This window comes from Tupaia chinensis, unplaced genomic scaffold (genome assembly GCF_000334495.1).
Source record: "Tupaia chinensis unplaced genomic scaffold, TupChi_1.0 Scaffold000052_1, whole genome shotgun sequence".
Taxonomy (NCBI): domain Eukaryota; kingdom Metazoa; phylum Chordata; class Mammalia; order Scandentia; family Tupaiidae; genus Tupaia; species Tupaia belangeri.
This window is the reverse complement of record NW_006159510.1, coordinates 279,896-296,606: the sequence shown is the minus strand read 5'-3', so window position 1 is coordinate 296,606 and position 16,711 is coordinate 279,896. Positions and strand designations below refer to the sequence as shown.

General features: G+C 36.0%; 1 pseudogene; it reads left to right on the top strand.

Moving 5' to 3' along the window:
• Positions 1-1,712, top strand: part of LOC106735905 (ubiquitin-conjugating enzyme E2 N-like) — a 54,947-nt pseudogene extending 53,235 nt beyond the window's left edge.
• Positions 1,713-16,711: the final 14,999 nt, after the last annotated feature.

Below are 16,711 nucleotides of genomic sequence, written 5' to 3'. Positions count from 1 at the left end.
TTTGGTGTGCCTACCTATTCAAAGACATGCAATTTCCTTTTTCATTGAATTAGACAGTTTATTTCAGTAAGTTTTGCCTTGGAGAAAGGAAGAAAGGTTAAAATCTATGAAAAGATCCTTAGATGGGGGCAGAAAAACCTCCTTTAACTTGAAAACAGAGGAAATCCTGCTACTACAATGAAAAAATAAACCATAGCTGAAAATATATGCATGAAGGGATTATAAATAAATCATATACATCTGTGTTGAGCCAGAGGGAAAAAAGGTCAGCTTTTCAACATGTACTCAATTAACCAGTTGTGGGAATTATAATGTTTTCATTTATTTTCAGTACTGGCTAAATGTGATGAAGCATTTTATTTTGGAGCATGCCTGAAAACACAAATCAGTTTGACTCTATTTGTCTCAAGAATTGGCTGATTCTCTTCTATATATAGTTTTTTTTTTCATTTTAGAGTTATTTGAGGCAAATTGTCACTGCATTAATTATTCCCGTTTCCCAGCAACTCATCACTCTTTGAACAATATCCCCTCATTAATTCTGATCTCACTTCACATTGATCTTATCTTGTTGGCTCCAAATTCATGTGTGCATGACCATATTCAGTCTAATACTGACTCATTAGATGTTGTTATTATTGTTTTAGCATCTGCTACTTCTCAGAGGACTTAGGGGTTAGTACCTTCCTTGACCTTTGGGTCAATGCCCATCTTGGTGACTATCTTTCATGGGTCTCCATGATTACTGGCTGGACAAAAAGGATTTTATATATATTTTTTTCTATAGGGCATGCATACTTGCTGGAGAGAGACAAAGAGAAAGAGAGCCAGGGGACATGAGAAATTACTGCCCCACCCCCATCCAAAAAAGGGGCATTTCCATACCACAATCCCTTCTACGTCTCCTCTAGGGATTTTGGTCTCCTCTAGGGATTCTGGGCACACATACAAATCCAGCATGTTTTCAAGGCACCAAGTCAGAGATTTGAACCATAAAGTTGGCCATGTGGGATACAGATGCCTTAACCTCCATGCCACCTACTTGGTCTGGATTTTGAAATATTTTAATAACTTGACACTAGAGTTAACAAAAGTTGGGAGACAGTTCAGTATATTTTAAGATTATCAAATTATTTATCCAGAACCAAATAATTCACCTTTTTATGGTGAGAGAAGAAATGTGATTTTAGAAGTTGGCGTAGGAGGTGACGGGAGATGGAGACGAGACCAGAGGCTGAACTCGGGATCTGACAAGAAGTCCAGGCTGCCCCGTGGTATATCAACAAAACCCAGTGTTTGCGGGCAGAACTGGCTCCTGACATGAAAGCAGAACCAGATGAGAGCAACACCCGTTATTTTCATGTGGTCATTGCTGGCCTCCAGGATTCTCCCTTTGAGGGAGAGACTTTAAACTTGAAATATTCCTTCCAGAAGAAACTCCAATGGCAGCCCATAAAGCACATTTCATGACCAAAATTTATCATCTTAATATAGACCAGTTGGGAAGAATATGATTAGAAATTTTGAAAGATAAGTGGTCCCTAGCACTGCAGATCTGCACAGTTCTGCTATCGATCCAGGCTTGGTTAAGTGCTTCCCATCCAGATGACCCATTAGCAAATGATGTAGCGGAGCAGTGGAAGACCTGCAAAGCCCAAGCCATAGGAACAACTAGAGCATGGACTAGACTATATGCTGTGAGTAATATTTAAATCTATCTGATCATTGAGTACACATCACTTCTCCTGTTCCGCCAAGACTTCTTCCTTTATCGTTTGCATTTAATGGACACAGCCTCAGAAACATTACGGAATAAAAGACCAGTCCTTTGATGATTAAATGCACATTAGCAAATATACCTCTTGCCCTGATTCACTGTTGTACAGCATGAGCAAAGGCTAGAAGAATCATCGAGATTGTTGTGAAATGTTTAAAAGCAGTGGCCTCTTGCTGCTTTTATTCATTTCCTCCAACATGGTTTAAGCATAAAGCACTGAGAATGAAGGTAGTTGTCATAGTTAGCTGCAGGGGTTTGGGTGTTTTCTTTATTTTATTTTATATTTTATTTTATTTTATGTTTTTGAGAGGTGAGGTGGTTTTATTTCAATTTTATGTCTCCTTTCCCCCTTTCTATGGTATCTAATCACATTGGTTAAAAGCAGCTAACCAGTTCTTTAGAAAATGCTCTCTAGCCAAGTCTAACTTTGTTTAGACACTGTAGATGGACAAGCTTGATTGTTTGAACCAAAATGGGCACATCAGCCCTTACAATTAACATTGTGACTTTGCTGTCCAGTGTACATCCCTCAAAAGAAGTTTGTGACCATTGTGTATGGCTTGTCTGGAAACTTCTGTAAATCTTATGTTTTAGTAAAATTTTGTTGTTGTTGTTATTCTAAAAAAAAAAAAGAAGTTCTTATAGTTAGAGGTGCTGGCTTTTGGAGTCATGGAAGCTACAATGGTGGATTAAGGGCAGATAGTAGCCATCAAGATCAAATAGGGAGATAGGCTACTGAAGAAGTAGAGAAACACACTAAGAAAGGCAAAAGAGGCTCAGAAAGAAGAGTATAAAAGAAATCTTCCTCTATGTCATTGCATGCCCTGGTAGCATAACTCTGCCCACTCCCTCCTTCATACTAAAATGGACAACTTCGTGATCCTCACATATAAAAGACTTACTAACCTTGGTGCTAGAAGAGTCAGGTATGAAAAAAAAGAAGAGATGAACCAGCAAGTGTAGCAAAATGCACCTGCCTGTGAGCCCTTGTTATGGAGCACAGCTGCCCACACCAATGGCTCCCAATGCGGTATGAAAAAAAAGAAGAGATGAACCAGCAAATGTAGCAAAATGCACCTGCCTGTGAGTCCTTGTTATGGAGCACAGCTGCCCACGCCAATGGCTCCCAATGTCCTGCCTGCTTTAGTGCTGTGCTGCTCAATTCTCCTCTCCATCATTCATATTCTGATTTAAGACTTCTTCTCATATATAAATTCAGCTTTTGAAAAATTATTTGTTTTATTTATGTATTTATAGGTTTTTTTCTATATGTGTGTGCACCCACCAAAGAGAGACAGAAAGAAGGAAAGTGAGAAATCACCTTCAGAGGTATAGTCACACCCCAATCTTGAAACTCAGTTTTTAACCAGCTCAGTGACAAATTTTCCTAGAAGGGTTTGGACACTTAGAAAGGTTGGAAGGAGAAACAATGAGGGCCAGATTGGTCAAAGGCATAAAATAATGTCTCAGAGTGAGAAAAGGAAATATTCAATTAAAAAGTTATCTACTTCCTAATAATACTCCAATGCTTGTGCTTCAGGATTAAAGAAACAAAGCACACATTTCATGTATTCTCAGGCATGGAAACTCATGTGTTATACTGGATAGATATATTTGAATTATTGCAAATATAACTCATAAATAAAAGAATAGGTAATATTACAAATTTTATAATATTTGGTAGACACCCTGACTTGCATATGCTAAATATATAGTAATTCAAACATGTGACAATACATTAATGCTATTCTAGTATATACTAATAAGAATTTGGGCATACTACCATTGCATGACTAAGTGAATATGAAACGACCCTATTTATCTGCTGAATAATTAACTGTTTCACTAGTTCTTATTGCTTGTGACATACTTAGATAATTAAATAAAATGAGAAACCTCAAGCATTCCATTATTATTACGGCGATAAACAGGTTTTGCTGACCAATTATTCTAATATTAATGTAAAATAAAGGGAAATAACATAACACTTTTTACACTTTCATTAATCAGCGGGAACATGGTAGAGATAAGCAAATTAGTAACATTTTAGCTATGCTGGTAGCTTTAGTCATTTCAGTTTCTAATTTGGTTAGAAATGCATACACAGACTTCAAGGTTCAGCTGTGTGAATATATAGGCCAGTGACAAACCAGCTTGCCAGAAACATGAATTTATGGACAAATGTATCAGAACATGTTTCATATATTTATAATAATGTAAAAGAGGGGCCAGCAGAAGGCATAATGGTTATGTCGCTGGACTCTCTCATGGCTAATTGTGATTCGAGTCCTGGACCCAGTGGCTTGAAATTCATGCCAAGCCCATATGTGTGAGTGCCCAAGATCCCAGGAAGAGAATGGAAGAGAATGGATTTCAGTGTGGTCATCCCACCTGGGTGTGATTTCTCACTTTCCTTCTCACTATCTCTGTTTCTTTCTTTTCAGCACTGTGCCCTAAGCCACAAATATCTACAAAAATAATAATAATAATAATAATGTGAAAGATATCTGTAGAAAGCAACATTGAAGCCTGTCTTGACCTGAGCTCTGGGCACAAGTAAAAATAAAATGAAAGTTGATAAAATCTGAAGCTATAAGCAGACACCTGTTGAGAACTTATTTATACTACTTACATGATCCAGAAGCCAGAAAATTAAGCCATGAACTAAAGAATTATTCCCAGGCAAGTCATTTGCCTGAAGCTCTTGGCAACAGTAATCACTATGGGAAACGCTCACAATCTGGGACCCAAAATGTCCTCCAAAACCAGTCACACTTTCAGAAGTTGAACAACACTTGTGAAAGTCAGTGCATAAAACAAAACTCAAGTTTCAATCCAATGATTTGAAATAATGCAATGTCAATCTGAAAGAATATTTTTAAAAGAGTAGAATCAAAATGCTTCAAGGCATCAACACAAAGACCTAAGAAAAAAAATGACACAATGAAAAAAGAGTAGGTGAAACCCAATGGAGCTTGAAAGGGATCAAAATACAGTCTTTATAATTCAAACTTAACTGATAGATTTAGCAAGAATAACAGAGTGATAAAGAGACTTAGAAAAGGGGCGTCAGGAGAAATGGCACAGAATTATGCTAAGAAATACTAGGAGGAGCATAAGCAAGAGAGATCAACACAACCACAGGACAGAGTGAAAATATTCAACTCACTTATTGATAAGCACTCTGAAAAACTAGAATAGAGAGGATGAGGATTTTTTTTTAAGACATTGAAGAGCTTATTACTGAAATTCTAGAATAAATGAAGTACAAGAATCTATATTTATCTGTATCTATGTATATTTAATTTTTTGCTACAGGGCTCATTAGCTCACCAAAGCGAGACAGGGAGAGAAAGAAAAAGAGAGGGAAAATGAGAAGTCACCCTCCATGGAGGATAGCTATGCTAGAATCTCTTCTCCATTATCTTCTTGGGATTTGGGGCATGTGCACACATCCATCCCCCTGGTGTGATTTTCAAGCTGCAGAGTCTGAGACTCCAAGCGCAAAGTTGGCCATGTCGGATCCAGCTTCCTTAACCTCCATGCCACATGCTGGCCCTGGAATCATAATTTTTTTGAGAAAAAAAGTGTGTATATTAAGTACTTAAATTTATCTGCTACCATATTAAAATACATTATAAGCTGACATTTTAATTCCAATATAAAATGTTGTCAGTGAAAAAATTTTAATTTAGACAGGTTAGTTCATTTATAAATGATACTGAAACTGATAAGAGAAATTAAAAATCACCAATTTTTATTACTTTATTAGATTTGCAATAGCTTTGAATGAAAATCTATCAGTTAATTAAAGAAATAAAAATGATTCATTAAAAATGAATTTGAAAGCAAGAAGGTTATTATACAGAATATATACAAAAAATAGGAAAATTATAGATAAGTAAACCAATACATGAAAAGGAAATTCACAGAATAAAAGTGGAATTTCTAATAAACTCATAAAAGGTGGTCAGGTTCATTAACAATTAAAAAAAAACCCATAACCCCATAATGAAATACCACTTAATACCCAACATATAGGTACAGATAAATAGAGCTGTAATATTTGGCACAAATGATGAAAATTAGATCATGCATTGTTAGAGAGTGAAAAGTGGTACAATAATTTTGGGTAGCAATTTGGCAAAAACTGGAAAAAAGCTGAAAAACATTTATTCTAAATTATCCATTCTTTAGGTTAACTGTCGCCCCTGGAGAATAATCTCACATGTGTTCAGTAGTTTATGTGCATAAAGCTATTTTTGTAGCCCTGTTTGAGAGTGGAAAAGTGGAAACAGCTTAACTGCCACTTAGAAGGTGAATACAAAATTACCTGGTTTATACATAAAATGTATATCATACAGCAGCTAAGAATGAACTGTCTCTATATTTACTTAGCTAAATTTCCACATTTCTAAATATGAAGCATAGTGAGGATAAAAAGTTACACCATAATATAAACAAGATAACAAGATATATACAAATTTTAAAAGCACTGCATTATATATTGCTTACGGATGCTTACTTGTGTTCTATAACTACAGAAACAAATACTGAAGAGGTAAAAATATAATTTAGAATGGCGATTAATTCTTGGGTACAACAGGGAGCAAAGCTATTTTTGTAGGTTCATTTCATAAAAGAGAGGTAAAGACAGAGAAAAGCAGATGAACAGCTGGAAAGAGAAAGTATGTTTACAGGCATAACAGAAATGGAACAAGCTGTTGACAAGTGCTCAGGCTTAGTGGACAATAGTGAAGCATATCTGTTACTATTTTGTAGATTTTTGACATATTTGGAATGCTTCGGTAGTCATAAAAATTATGGGAAAGGTTTATGTCAATACACTCTAGATTAACGTAAGTACTTAAAAAATGTGAACTTGTATATAAATGTATGTGTAGAGGTTAGTACAACAGAAAATATACTACTCCTATATAAGTAAGAATACAATTTCCAGATTATTTTAATCTAAATTTAATATAAAATTATAATCTGACATAATAGTAATGGTAAAAATCTTGGCATATTGGTAAAAAAATAGAAAGTCTGAATAGACCCATAACAAGCAATGAGATTGAATCAGTAATAGACTCTCACAACAAAGAAGAGCCCAGGTCCTGATGGCTTTATTTCTGAATTCTACAAGACTATTAAAAAAACACTAACCCCAATTCTCCTCAATCTATTTCTAAAGACTCAAAGGAAGGAATCCTCCCAAATTAATTCTATGAAACCTCCATCATCTTAATTCCAAAACTAGACAAGGACATGACAAAAAAACAAAAAACAAACAAACACCTCAGGGCCATATCTTTGATGAATACAAATGGAAAAATTCTCAACAAGATACTTGCAAATTATATTCAACAACATATTAAAAAGATTATACACCATGACTAAGTAGGCTTTATTCCCGGGATGCAAGGATGGTTCAACATGTGCAAAACAATAAATATAATACATCACATTAACAAAAGAAAATATAAAAACCATATGATCAGGGAACCAGCAGTTAGCGTAATGACTATGTCGCTGGACTCCCATGTAGTTGACCGCGGTTCACGTCCTGGACCCGGTGGCTTAAAACTCACGCCGGGCACGTGTGCGTGCGTGCCCAAGATCCCAAGAGGAGATCGGAGGAGAAGGGATTGTGGCGTGACCATCCCCCCGGGGAGTGATTTCTCACTTTCTATCTCTATGTCTCTGTCTGTCTGGCAAGCGCATGTGCCCTAGAGCGAAAAAAAACCTTTCCAAAAAAAAAAAAAAAAAGCAACAAAACCCATATGATCATATCAATCAATGCAGAAAAAACGATCAATAAAATACAACATCCCTTCATGATTAAGGCTTTCAGCAAAATAGGCATAGAAGGGACATTCCTCAATAAAAGCCATCTATGGCAAACTCATATCTAACATCATACAGAAAGGGGAAAAGCTGAAAACTTTTCAAGGCTGCCCACTTTCACCACTCCTTTTTAACATAATACTGGAAGTTCTAGCCAGTGAAATTTACCACTCCTTTTTAATATAATACTGGAAGTTCTAGACAGTGAAATTAGACAAGAGAGTCAAATAAAAGGTATCCAAATTGTAAAAGAATTGAAATGATCTCCATTTGCAGATGACATGATACTACACATTGAAAATCCAAAAGAATTTACCAAAGGGGAAAAAAAAAACAACTCTTGGAAATGATAAATGAATATAATAAAGAGGCAGGATACAAAACCAACAAACAAAAATCTACAGCATTTTTAAACATCAACAACGAACAAATGGAGACAGAATTGAAGAAACCAATCCATTTAAAATAGCTACAAAATGAATAACATATCTAGGAATAAACCTCAACAAAGGTACCAAAGATCTCTATGAGGAGAACTAGGAAAAATTTGAAAGAGAAATTAAAAATAACACAAAAAAGTAGAAAAAAAATCCAATGCTCCTGAACTGGAAGAATTAATATAATTGAGATAGTAACCCCTACCCAAATTAATCTACAAATTCAATGCAATTCCAATCAAACTACCAGAGATGTTCCTCATAGAAATAGAAAAAAATCATAATATTAGTCTGGAATCATAAAAGGCCCTGTATCACCAAAACAATATAGTGTAAGGGATATAAAGTAGGAGGCATCTCTCTTCCTGACCTCAAAACATATTACAAAGCTATAAAAATAAAAACAGCATGGTATTGGCACAAAAACAGACAGGTAGACCAATGGAATATAATTGAAAACCCACAAATAAACCTCAAAACATACAACCAACTGCTCCTAGATAAAGGGCACAAGACAATCCAGTGGGAAAAAGAAAATCTCTTCCCCAAATGGTGCTGCTAAACTGGATATTCACCTGTAGAAGAATGAAACTGGACACTTATCTCTCATCACTAACAAAAATTAACCAAATGGATTGAGGATCTAAACATAAAACCTCAAACTATAAAAATATTGATGGAAAATACAGGGAAAACTCTTGGCAACCTTGGAGTAAGCAAAACCTTCTTAAAGAAGACCCCCCTAAACACAGGCAATAGTTTAAAAAGTAGACAAATAAGACTATATTAGGCTGAGAAGCTTCTGCATGGAAAAAAAAATTATACCGAGAAGTGGGAAAATATATTTGCAAACTATACCTGAGATAAGGGAGTGATAACCAGAACATATAGGGAACTCACGCAGCTTAACCACAAAAAAAAATAATTTATCCAATTAAAGGATGGGAAAATGAGCTGACAGACACCTCTCCAAAGAAGACCTACAAATGGCCATAAAAACATGCTTGACATTTCTTCTCATAAGGAAATGCAAATCAAAACCGCAATGTGATACCAGTCAGAATGGTTAAAATTAAAAAAAAAAAATAATGATAAGTGCTGGCAAGGCTGTAGTGAAAAGGAATTCTCTTGGCCTGTTGGTGAAAATACAAATCAGTACAATCACTGTAGAACATGATATGGAGATTCCTCAGAAATCTACAAATAGAACTATCATATAACACAGTAATACCACTCTTCGGTATTTACCCAAAAGATAGAAAAACCCTGAGTTGGAAAGACTCTTGTATATTACAATTATTTACAATTGCTAGGACCTTGAATCAACTCAAATGTCCAAAAACAGATGAGTGGATTGAAAATAAAAATGTGGCATATATACTCTATGGAATACTGCTCAGCCATAAAGAAACAATGAGACCCTGACATTTGATACAAATCGAACGAATTTGTAACTCCAAATGCTAAGTGAAGCAAGCCAGAGTATGAAAGACTGACTTTGTATGTCCCTATTCAATATATACTGAATGTCTGCACTCTATAGCAGAAACTGAAAGTTTCAAAGGTATAGTAATAGGGAGGGTAACTGTAGACACTAGAGATAGTAAGAATAGGGGTAATATGGGGTGGGTAATAGAAGGAGGGAGGGTGGCAAAAAAAAAAAAAAACAATGTGTTTAACTGACACAAAAATGAAAAGTTATTTGCTGATGGTAATGTATATGGTAACGCCTTCGTCATGATTCATAAGTGCTGTGTTTGTGCTGAAAAAACAATGTTGTATACTATAAAGATATACAGTGATTAAATGTAAATTTGAAAATAACTAGATTTTTTTAAAAGAAAAAAATATAGTGAGAGGAAATATAATTCTCAACACGTATGAGGCTACAGAAAAAATGTACTCTAAAATAATACTGGGATAGCACTGAGTACAATATAGGCATCTGGAAGAAGCAATAACAGATTCTGTCTTAAGAAAAGCACCTTCGAGCTACAGAAAAAGATGTAAAGTGTCCGTCTTCTAAGGGCTGAAAGTTTTAAACTTCGGATATAAGTCTAGAAAAGAAAGAACTTTGGAAGTTAAAAATATGAACAAAATATAAGAAGCTACTCTAAAGATTCAAGGGACTTGCAAAAGCACTTAAAAAGAAATGTATAAATACTGAATCATTAGAAAAGTCATGATTTGCTTTTTATGTAAAATGCACCATGACTTTTCCAACAAGCCAATAAAAACATCACCGAGATGAAAAACGATACATTAATTGGCTTTAAACCAAGTGTGTATACACATTAAAACAAATTTAATGAACAGGTACGTCTAGCTGAAAAACAAAGCTCAAAGTATATATGTCAATGGAATAGGGAAAAATTTATGAGAAAGATGTAGAGACATGAATAACAGACTGAGAATATCTTACATAACAAACCGAGTTAAAAAAAAGAGAGAAAATCAAGAATATAAGAGACATGGACAGAAAACATTCAAAGAAACAAAGGCTGAGTATTTTTTTATTTTAAATACAAATCCAGTGAGCACAATGAAGTTCTCTGTCACTTTCTAGTGACACTATACAGCACTGAAGGTTGTGAGCCCTAAGCTTTTCAGCATGTGTGCATGTGCTCACAGGAGAAACAGAGAGAGACAGTGAGAGAGAAAGCGATAAATCACCCCACCACCACCACCACCACCCGCAAGAGGATGGCCACACTGCAATCTCTTCCCCTCTGTTCTCCTTCTGGGAGCATGTGTGGGCAGACCCACACACCCGACAAGATTTTTCAAGCCACCAGGCTTGGAACGTGAACCATGGTCAGCTATGTGGGAGTCCAACACCTAACCCTATACCACTTACTGTCCCCTATAATTATTTTTAATACAAATCAGTTCTTGAAACACATACTATGTGGAGAGTTTAGTCCTGGTCTTATACATATTGAATTTTGTAAAAATTTCAGTAGGCTGCAAATTGTCCCATAAAATCAATGTAATTTCTACTAAAACTCCAGCCATTTTTTTCATGAATCTTACTGGTCGGTTTATTAATTTATATGGAAAAACAAAGGACTAAATAGAGCCAACATAATTCTAAAGAAGAACCAGTTTGGGATAGAAGAGCCCTTCCTTCACCAGGTATCAAGAATTTAAGAAAGCTATAGCTTTCAGAAGAAGAAGAAGAAGATAGAAAACACAGATGAAAAAGAATCTAGAGAAGCTGGTAATAGACCAACGTATAAAGAGAAACCTAGGCCAAGTGTAATTACAGATTACTGGAAAAAACACAAGCAGCTCCATAATGCGCTGGTAATCATTTATCTAAATGAGGAACATTTTAGGTTTCTATTTTGCCCATGTCAAAACAATCACTTCTAGATCATTAAAAAAATGAATATGAAAGGCACATTTTTTAAGTCTTTAGAAAATAAGGAGAAAAAAAAGAAAATAACCTAACAGAAAAGTATCCAAAAGGCCAGAAAAAGAATTTTACAGAGAAATAAGAGGTATAAAACCATAGGGCATCTTGGAAAGATGCTCAGGATCATTATCAGTCAGTGGAATAATCCCAGTGAAGCACAATATTACAGTCACCAGCTTGGGCCTGTACCAGAAGCATCAGACAATACTGAGGCTTCCTTACTGGTAGGAGTACACATTGGCACATAGAAAGCTCTTTTGGATTCCCTGTTCAATCTAGAAATCTGCTGAGAGAAATGAGATTTGTGTTTCTCTATGTACCCTAAGAATAACACATATGTGTTAAGAGGCATTCAAGCTTTGTGTAATAAAAATTTGGAAATAAGCTAAACATCCTCTGACAAGAAATATACACAATGCACAGTGCGCTCATACAAAGGGCCATTAAGACAGGGGGCCCAAATGAATTAGGCACAGGCATCAGTAAGTGTGGCTTCCCAGATGCAGTATGAACTTTTGATTTTGATTTTTGTTGTTCTGGTTTTTGCTACCACTAGATGGAGACAGAAAGGGAAAATGAGAAATCTGCGCCCCCTCCCCACCACCACCACCATCAGTGGGGATGGCCATGCCAAGATCTGTTTCCCTCCACCCTCCTATATTGGGATATGGGCACACATCCATGCACCTGGTGTGATATTCAAGCTACCAAGTCCAAAACTCAAACTGGTCAGCCATGTGGAAATCCATGCCTTACCCACTACACCACCTGCTGGCCCCATACCATATGGACTTATTAAAAACCAAATCCTGCGTCATTAGCAAGAGCAAGCTGGATTTCCTCCGTCCCTACTCAGTGCCCGACAAGAAGGGGACCAGGTTTGGCCGGTACAGGTGTGAGAAAGGGACTACCGCAGTCCTCACCGAAAAGTTCACTTGCCTGGAATTCGAGGTGCTGGAAGAAACAGTGCAGACCATGGACACTTCCTGAAGGGTGTTAGTGGTTGATTGGTTGTCGTTCTAGAAGACTGGGCTGTTGGTAGTGTTTGCTGAATGAAACCCAATAAAAAGCAAAAAAATCAAACTAGAAAAAAAAAAGAAAAGGGAAAACACTGCATGATAGCTTATTTTAAATTTTAAAGACTTGAAAATGATACAGTATAGTATGTTGGAAAACATACAAGGTAAAACTTGAATGGAAAACAAAGTAATAAAGCACAGGAAATTCAGGACAAATTTGTTACCCCTGAGAGCATGTCAGGCATATCACCAGGGTGGATACTGGTGAAGTTTCTATTCTTAAGTCTCAGTGCATGAATATCTATCTGTTCTATTTTTTTCTATAAACCAAAATTTTATTATATGTGATCTTTATTATTAGAATATTTTTGCAACTATGACATATTTAAGAATAAAGTATAATGAAGAAGTCTAGACACATTAGCTTTTTAAAACACATTGCAACCAACTCTTAAAAATTCAGTGTCCCAACACATAGCATAATGGTTATAGCGCAAGACTCCCACATGGCCGACAGCAGTTCAAGTTCCAGACCTGAAGCCTTGAAACTCACTCCTGGCATGTGTGCATGTGTGCCCAAGACCCCAAGAGGAGAATGGAGGAGATAGAATTATGGCATGGCCCTCTCCCTGGGGGGGGGGAGTGACTTCTCACTTTCTGTCTCTCTGTCTCTCTCTGTCTCTCTGGTGAGCACACATGCTTTGTAGCAGAAATCTCTCCTAAGAAAAGACAAGTCTGATGGGCATTGGTTTTAAAATAGAGGAAGTGGTCTTCAAAAAGTTAATGAAAAATGTATATTACATAAAGCTGCATACAATTCAGAATTTTTTGAACCAAAATAAACTCAGACTCTAATTCTATTTTTCTACAAACTTTTGAATTCCCCTCCTATTTGTCTAACTTTGGTGAATTTAATATGTGTGGTTATTAAAAGAAGTATTTTGATGTTGCAATACAGTTTAAGGATTCTAAAATATTGAAAGACATATTGAATAGTATACTATATAGAAATATCTCAATTAAATATGTCTTTTCAGTATCTCAAGAAGGGGAGTTATTAAAAATAATAGGTCACCTTTCCTAACTCTTGATAGTCAACTAAGAAATCAGATCTAGATCTTACTATTTGATAACCACCTGCACTTTAGGGATGAGCAGACAGGCCACTTGTTACAACAACTATCATGTTCAAATAAGGCCAAAGTATGAATGTAGCAGCTGTCCTCCTCTGCAAATGCCAGTCAGAATATAAGCTGGGGTGCAGTTGATAATTATCTAGCCTTCACACACATGGTCTTGTTTTGACTGTTTTAAAATAACAATGATTTATGAGACAAAGAGATAGGAAGCAAAGAAGGAATTCAGATTCAATGTTATCCACACAATAGGAGGGATCTAAGATTAGAGAAGCTCTGTGTCTGCTGCTGAGTCACCTAATATCTTTGAGGATGCAAATGTAGGTCAATGTTAAACTATAACATCAGCTAGAAGGACCATCTAGACATTCATAATGACACAGCATTGCAGGCGTATGAAAAGATACATGCCAGGGCCAGCTGCAGGGCACAGTGGCAGCACAATGCTCTGCAATGCTGAACTGACTTGGGAAGGTCACGAGTTTGTGCCTCAAGATCTTCTTGCAAATGCGTGTTCGTGATTTGAGCTGACTGAGACTGGGGGTAGATTGCAATGTGAACACCCTGTTGGAGATGATTGAATCTTTCTTTCTCTCTCTCTTTCCATCTCTTCCCTTTCTCTTCCTTTCTCTCTCTTTCATGGAAAAAAAACAAAACAAAACAAATAATAAACCTTAAAAAACAGTACACACTGACTTTGTGGGAGTGTGTATCTGTCCAAATTCTGGAATTCATCTTATGGAGTATTGCAAATATCCTCTGCTCATTCAAATATCTTGTTAACCAAATGGGTATGCATATTATTATACACTGGGTGCTGTGCAATCAAGATTTTTTAAATGAGAGCTGCACGTGGAAATCTTCAGCTTTTTGCTGGAAATATTTCAAATGCAGATTGGAGACTCAAGTCATCCACAGCTGGCAAGCCTTGTTTCTCTCCCTGCTACTTTCAAAAGAAACCAGAGCTTCATGTATATTAGTCCACAAAACCACAGATAAAATTAAAAGTAATAATACATTTTGACATAAGATAGGAAATCATTCTTATGAAATTTAATTATTTGTGCTTGCGTTTTTAACCTTCAGTGTGTACCTGCACATTGCTGTTATCCCTGAGGAAAATTGCTTTTGATGTCATGTAAGGAACAGACCTCTGAGATTATATGCTTGGGCTGCTGAGAACTAGTGAAGTCTTTTAAAAATAAAATAAATCAAGTGCAGTTCTAGGTATGCAATGCAAACTGGATAAAAGTTTCAATAATTTGAGAACAAGCTTACCTTAACAAATAGTTTTAAATAGTTTACCATTCAATTTTTTAATGTGTATAATGGGATTTTTGGATGCATATGCTATTCTGTGATGAAAAATAACAGCATTTCTTGTATTAGTACTTAATAACAGCAAAGATATTTCTATGTGACTTGTGGTATTTTTGTAAATGTACTTTTTTTTAAGAGTTGTTTTAAATCCACAGCAAAACTGAGCAGAACTTACAGAAAATTTTCATATATCCCTTGTCGCACCGTATCCATCATCTTCCCCATATCAAAATCCTGAAACAGAGTGGTACCTTTGTTAACAATCAATTAATCTGTGTTGATATGTCATTATTACCAAAAGTCCATACTATATATTAGGGTTCACTCTTGGTTTTGGATAGTCTACGGGTTTCGACGTGTATAATAACATGTATCATCATTATAGAATCATAAAGAATTGCTTCACTGCCCTGAAAAGCCTTGATATTCTGCCTTTTAGTTCCTCCCTCCCACTGACCCCTGGCAATCCCTGATTCTTTTGCTGACTCCGTAGTTCTGCCTTTTCCAGCATGTCATGTATTATACTTGGAATCTTTTTTTTTTTTTTAACTTTTTTTTGAAAGCAATTTAGTGATTTAATGTCCTGGTATTTTCTTGGGTTGGTAAAAGATAAGGCTTAGAACTGCCACCACACTTACCAAGGCAACCACAGCCACCACTGATCTAGAAGAAACTTCTCCAGTAGTTCACTCCCTGTGAAGGAGTTGGCAACATCTTTGCCAACAGAAGAATGGGTCCTGGGAGGCTGACTATCATTTTCTGTTCTTCAGTGCCCCCTCGCCTGTGTCTAGGTGACACAGGGAAAGTCATAGAACACAGATGGGAGTCAGGGTAGAGTTGGTTGCAAATCAAGACACTGCAGTGGAAGTAGGCCAGACTAGAGAGACCTTGAGCCTCTGATACAAAGATAAAGGTCTTCACATTAAACCTCTGATAGTGATAAGGATGGATCACAGAGGAGCCAACTGGATGGAAAGTAGTCTGGTACTTATCCAGGTTGTATTCATAGCATCCACAATGACATTCCACTTTATTCACCTACTGAAAGACATCTTGGTTGCTTTCAAGTTTTAGAAATTGTAGGGGGAAAATAAGCTGCTATAAATGTTCCTGTGCAGGGTTTTGTGTGGATATAAAATTTTGAGTTGTTTGGATAAATACCAATGAGTGCAACTACTAGATGATCTAGTAAGAGTATGTTTGCTTTTATAAGAAACCATGAAACTGCCTTTCATAGTGGCTGAGTAGTTTGTATTCCCATCAGCAGTGAATGAGAGTTCCTGTTGCTCCATATCCTTACCAGCACTTGTTGTTGTCAGTGTTCTGAATTTTGCCCATTCTAATAGTATATAGTGGTATCTCAAAATTATTTTTATTTGCAGTTTTCTGATAATATTGAGCATCTTTTTATATGCTTATTTGCCATCAATATATCTTTGGTGAGGGTAATGTGCTTTTGTATACCACTGTATGATGCTAAAATGTCCATGCTTCATTTCTTCCAAAAATAATTCTCTAACTCTTCATTGGAAGACATATATACCAACTTAATTTTGAAACACCTGGTCTTGAACTCTAATAGAGCATAAACTAAAATTTAAAAATTAATCATAACTTTTAAAATGTTTAATCTAGCTCTAACTTTCCCACCTAAAATATGTGTGCAATGACAGGCATCTTTATTCTGTGATATCTTATTTATTTTACCTTTAAAAACTCTCAGCACCAATATTTTAATGAAGATTACAAAGCAA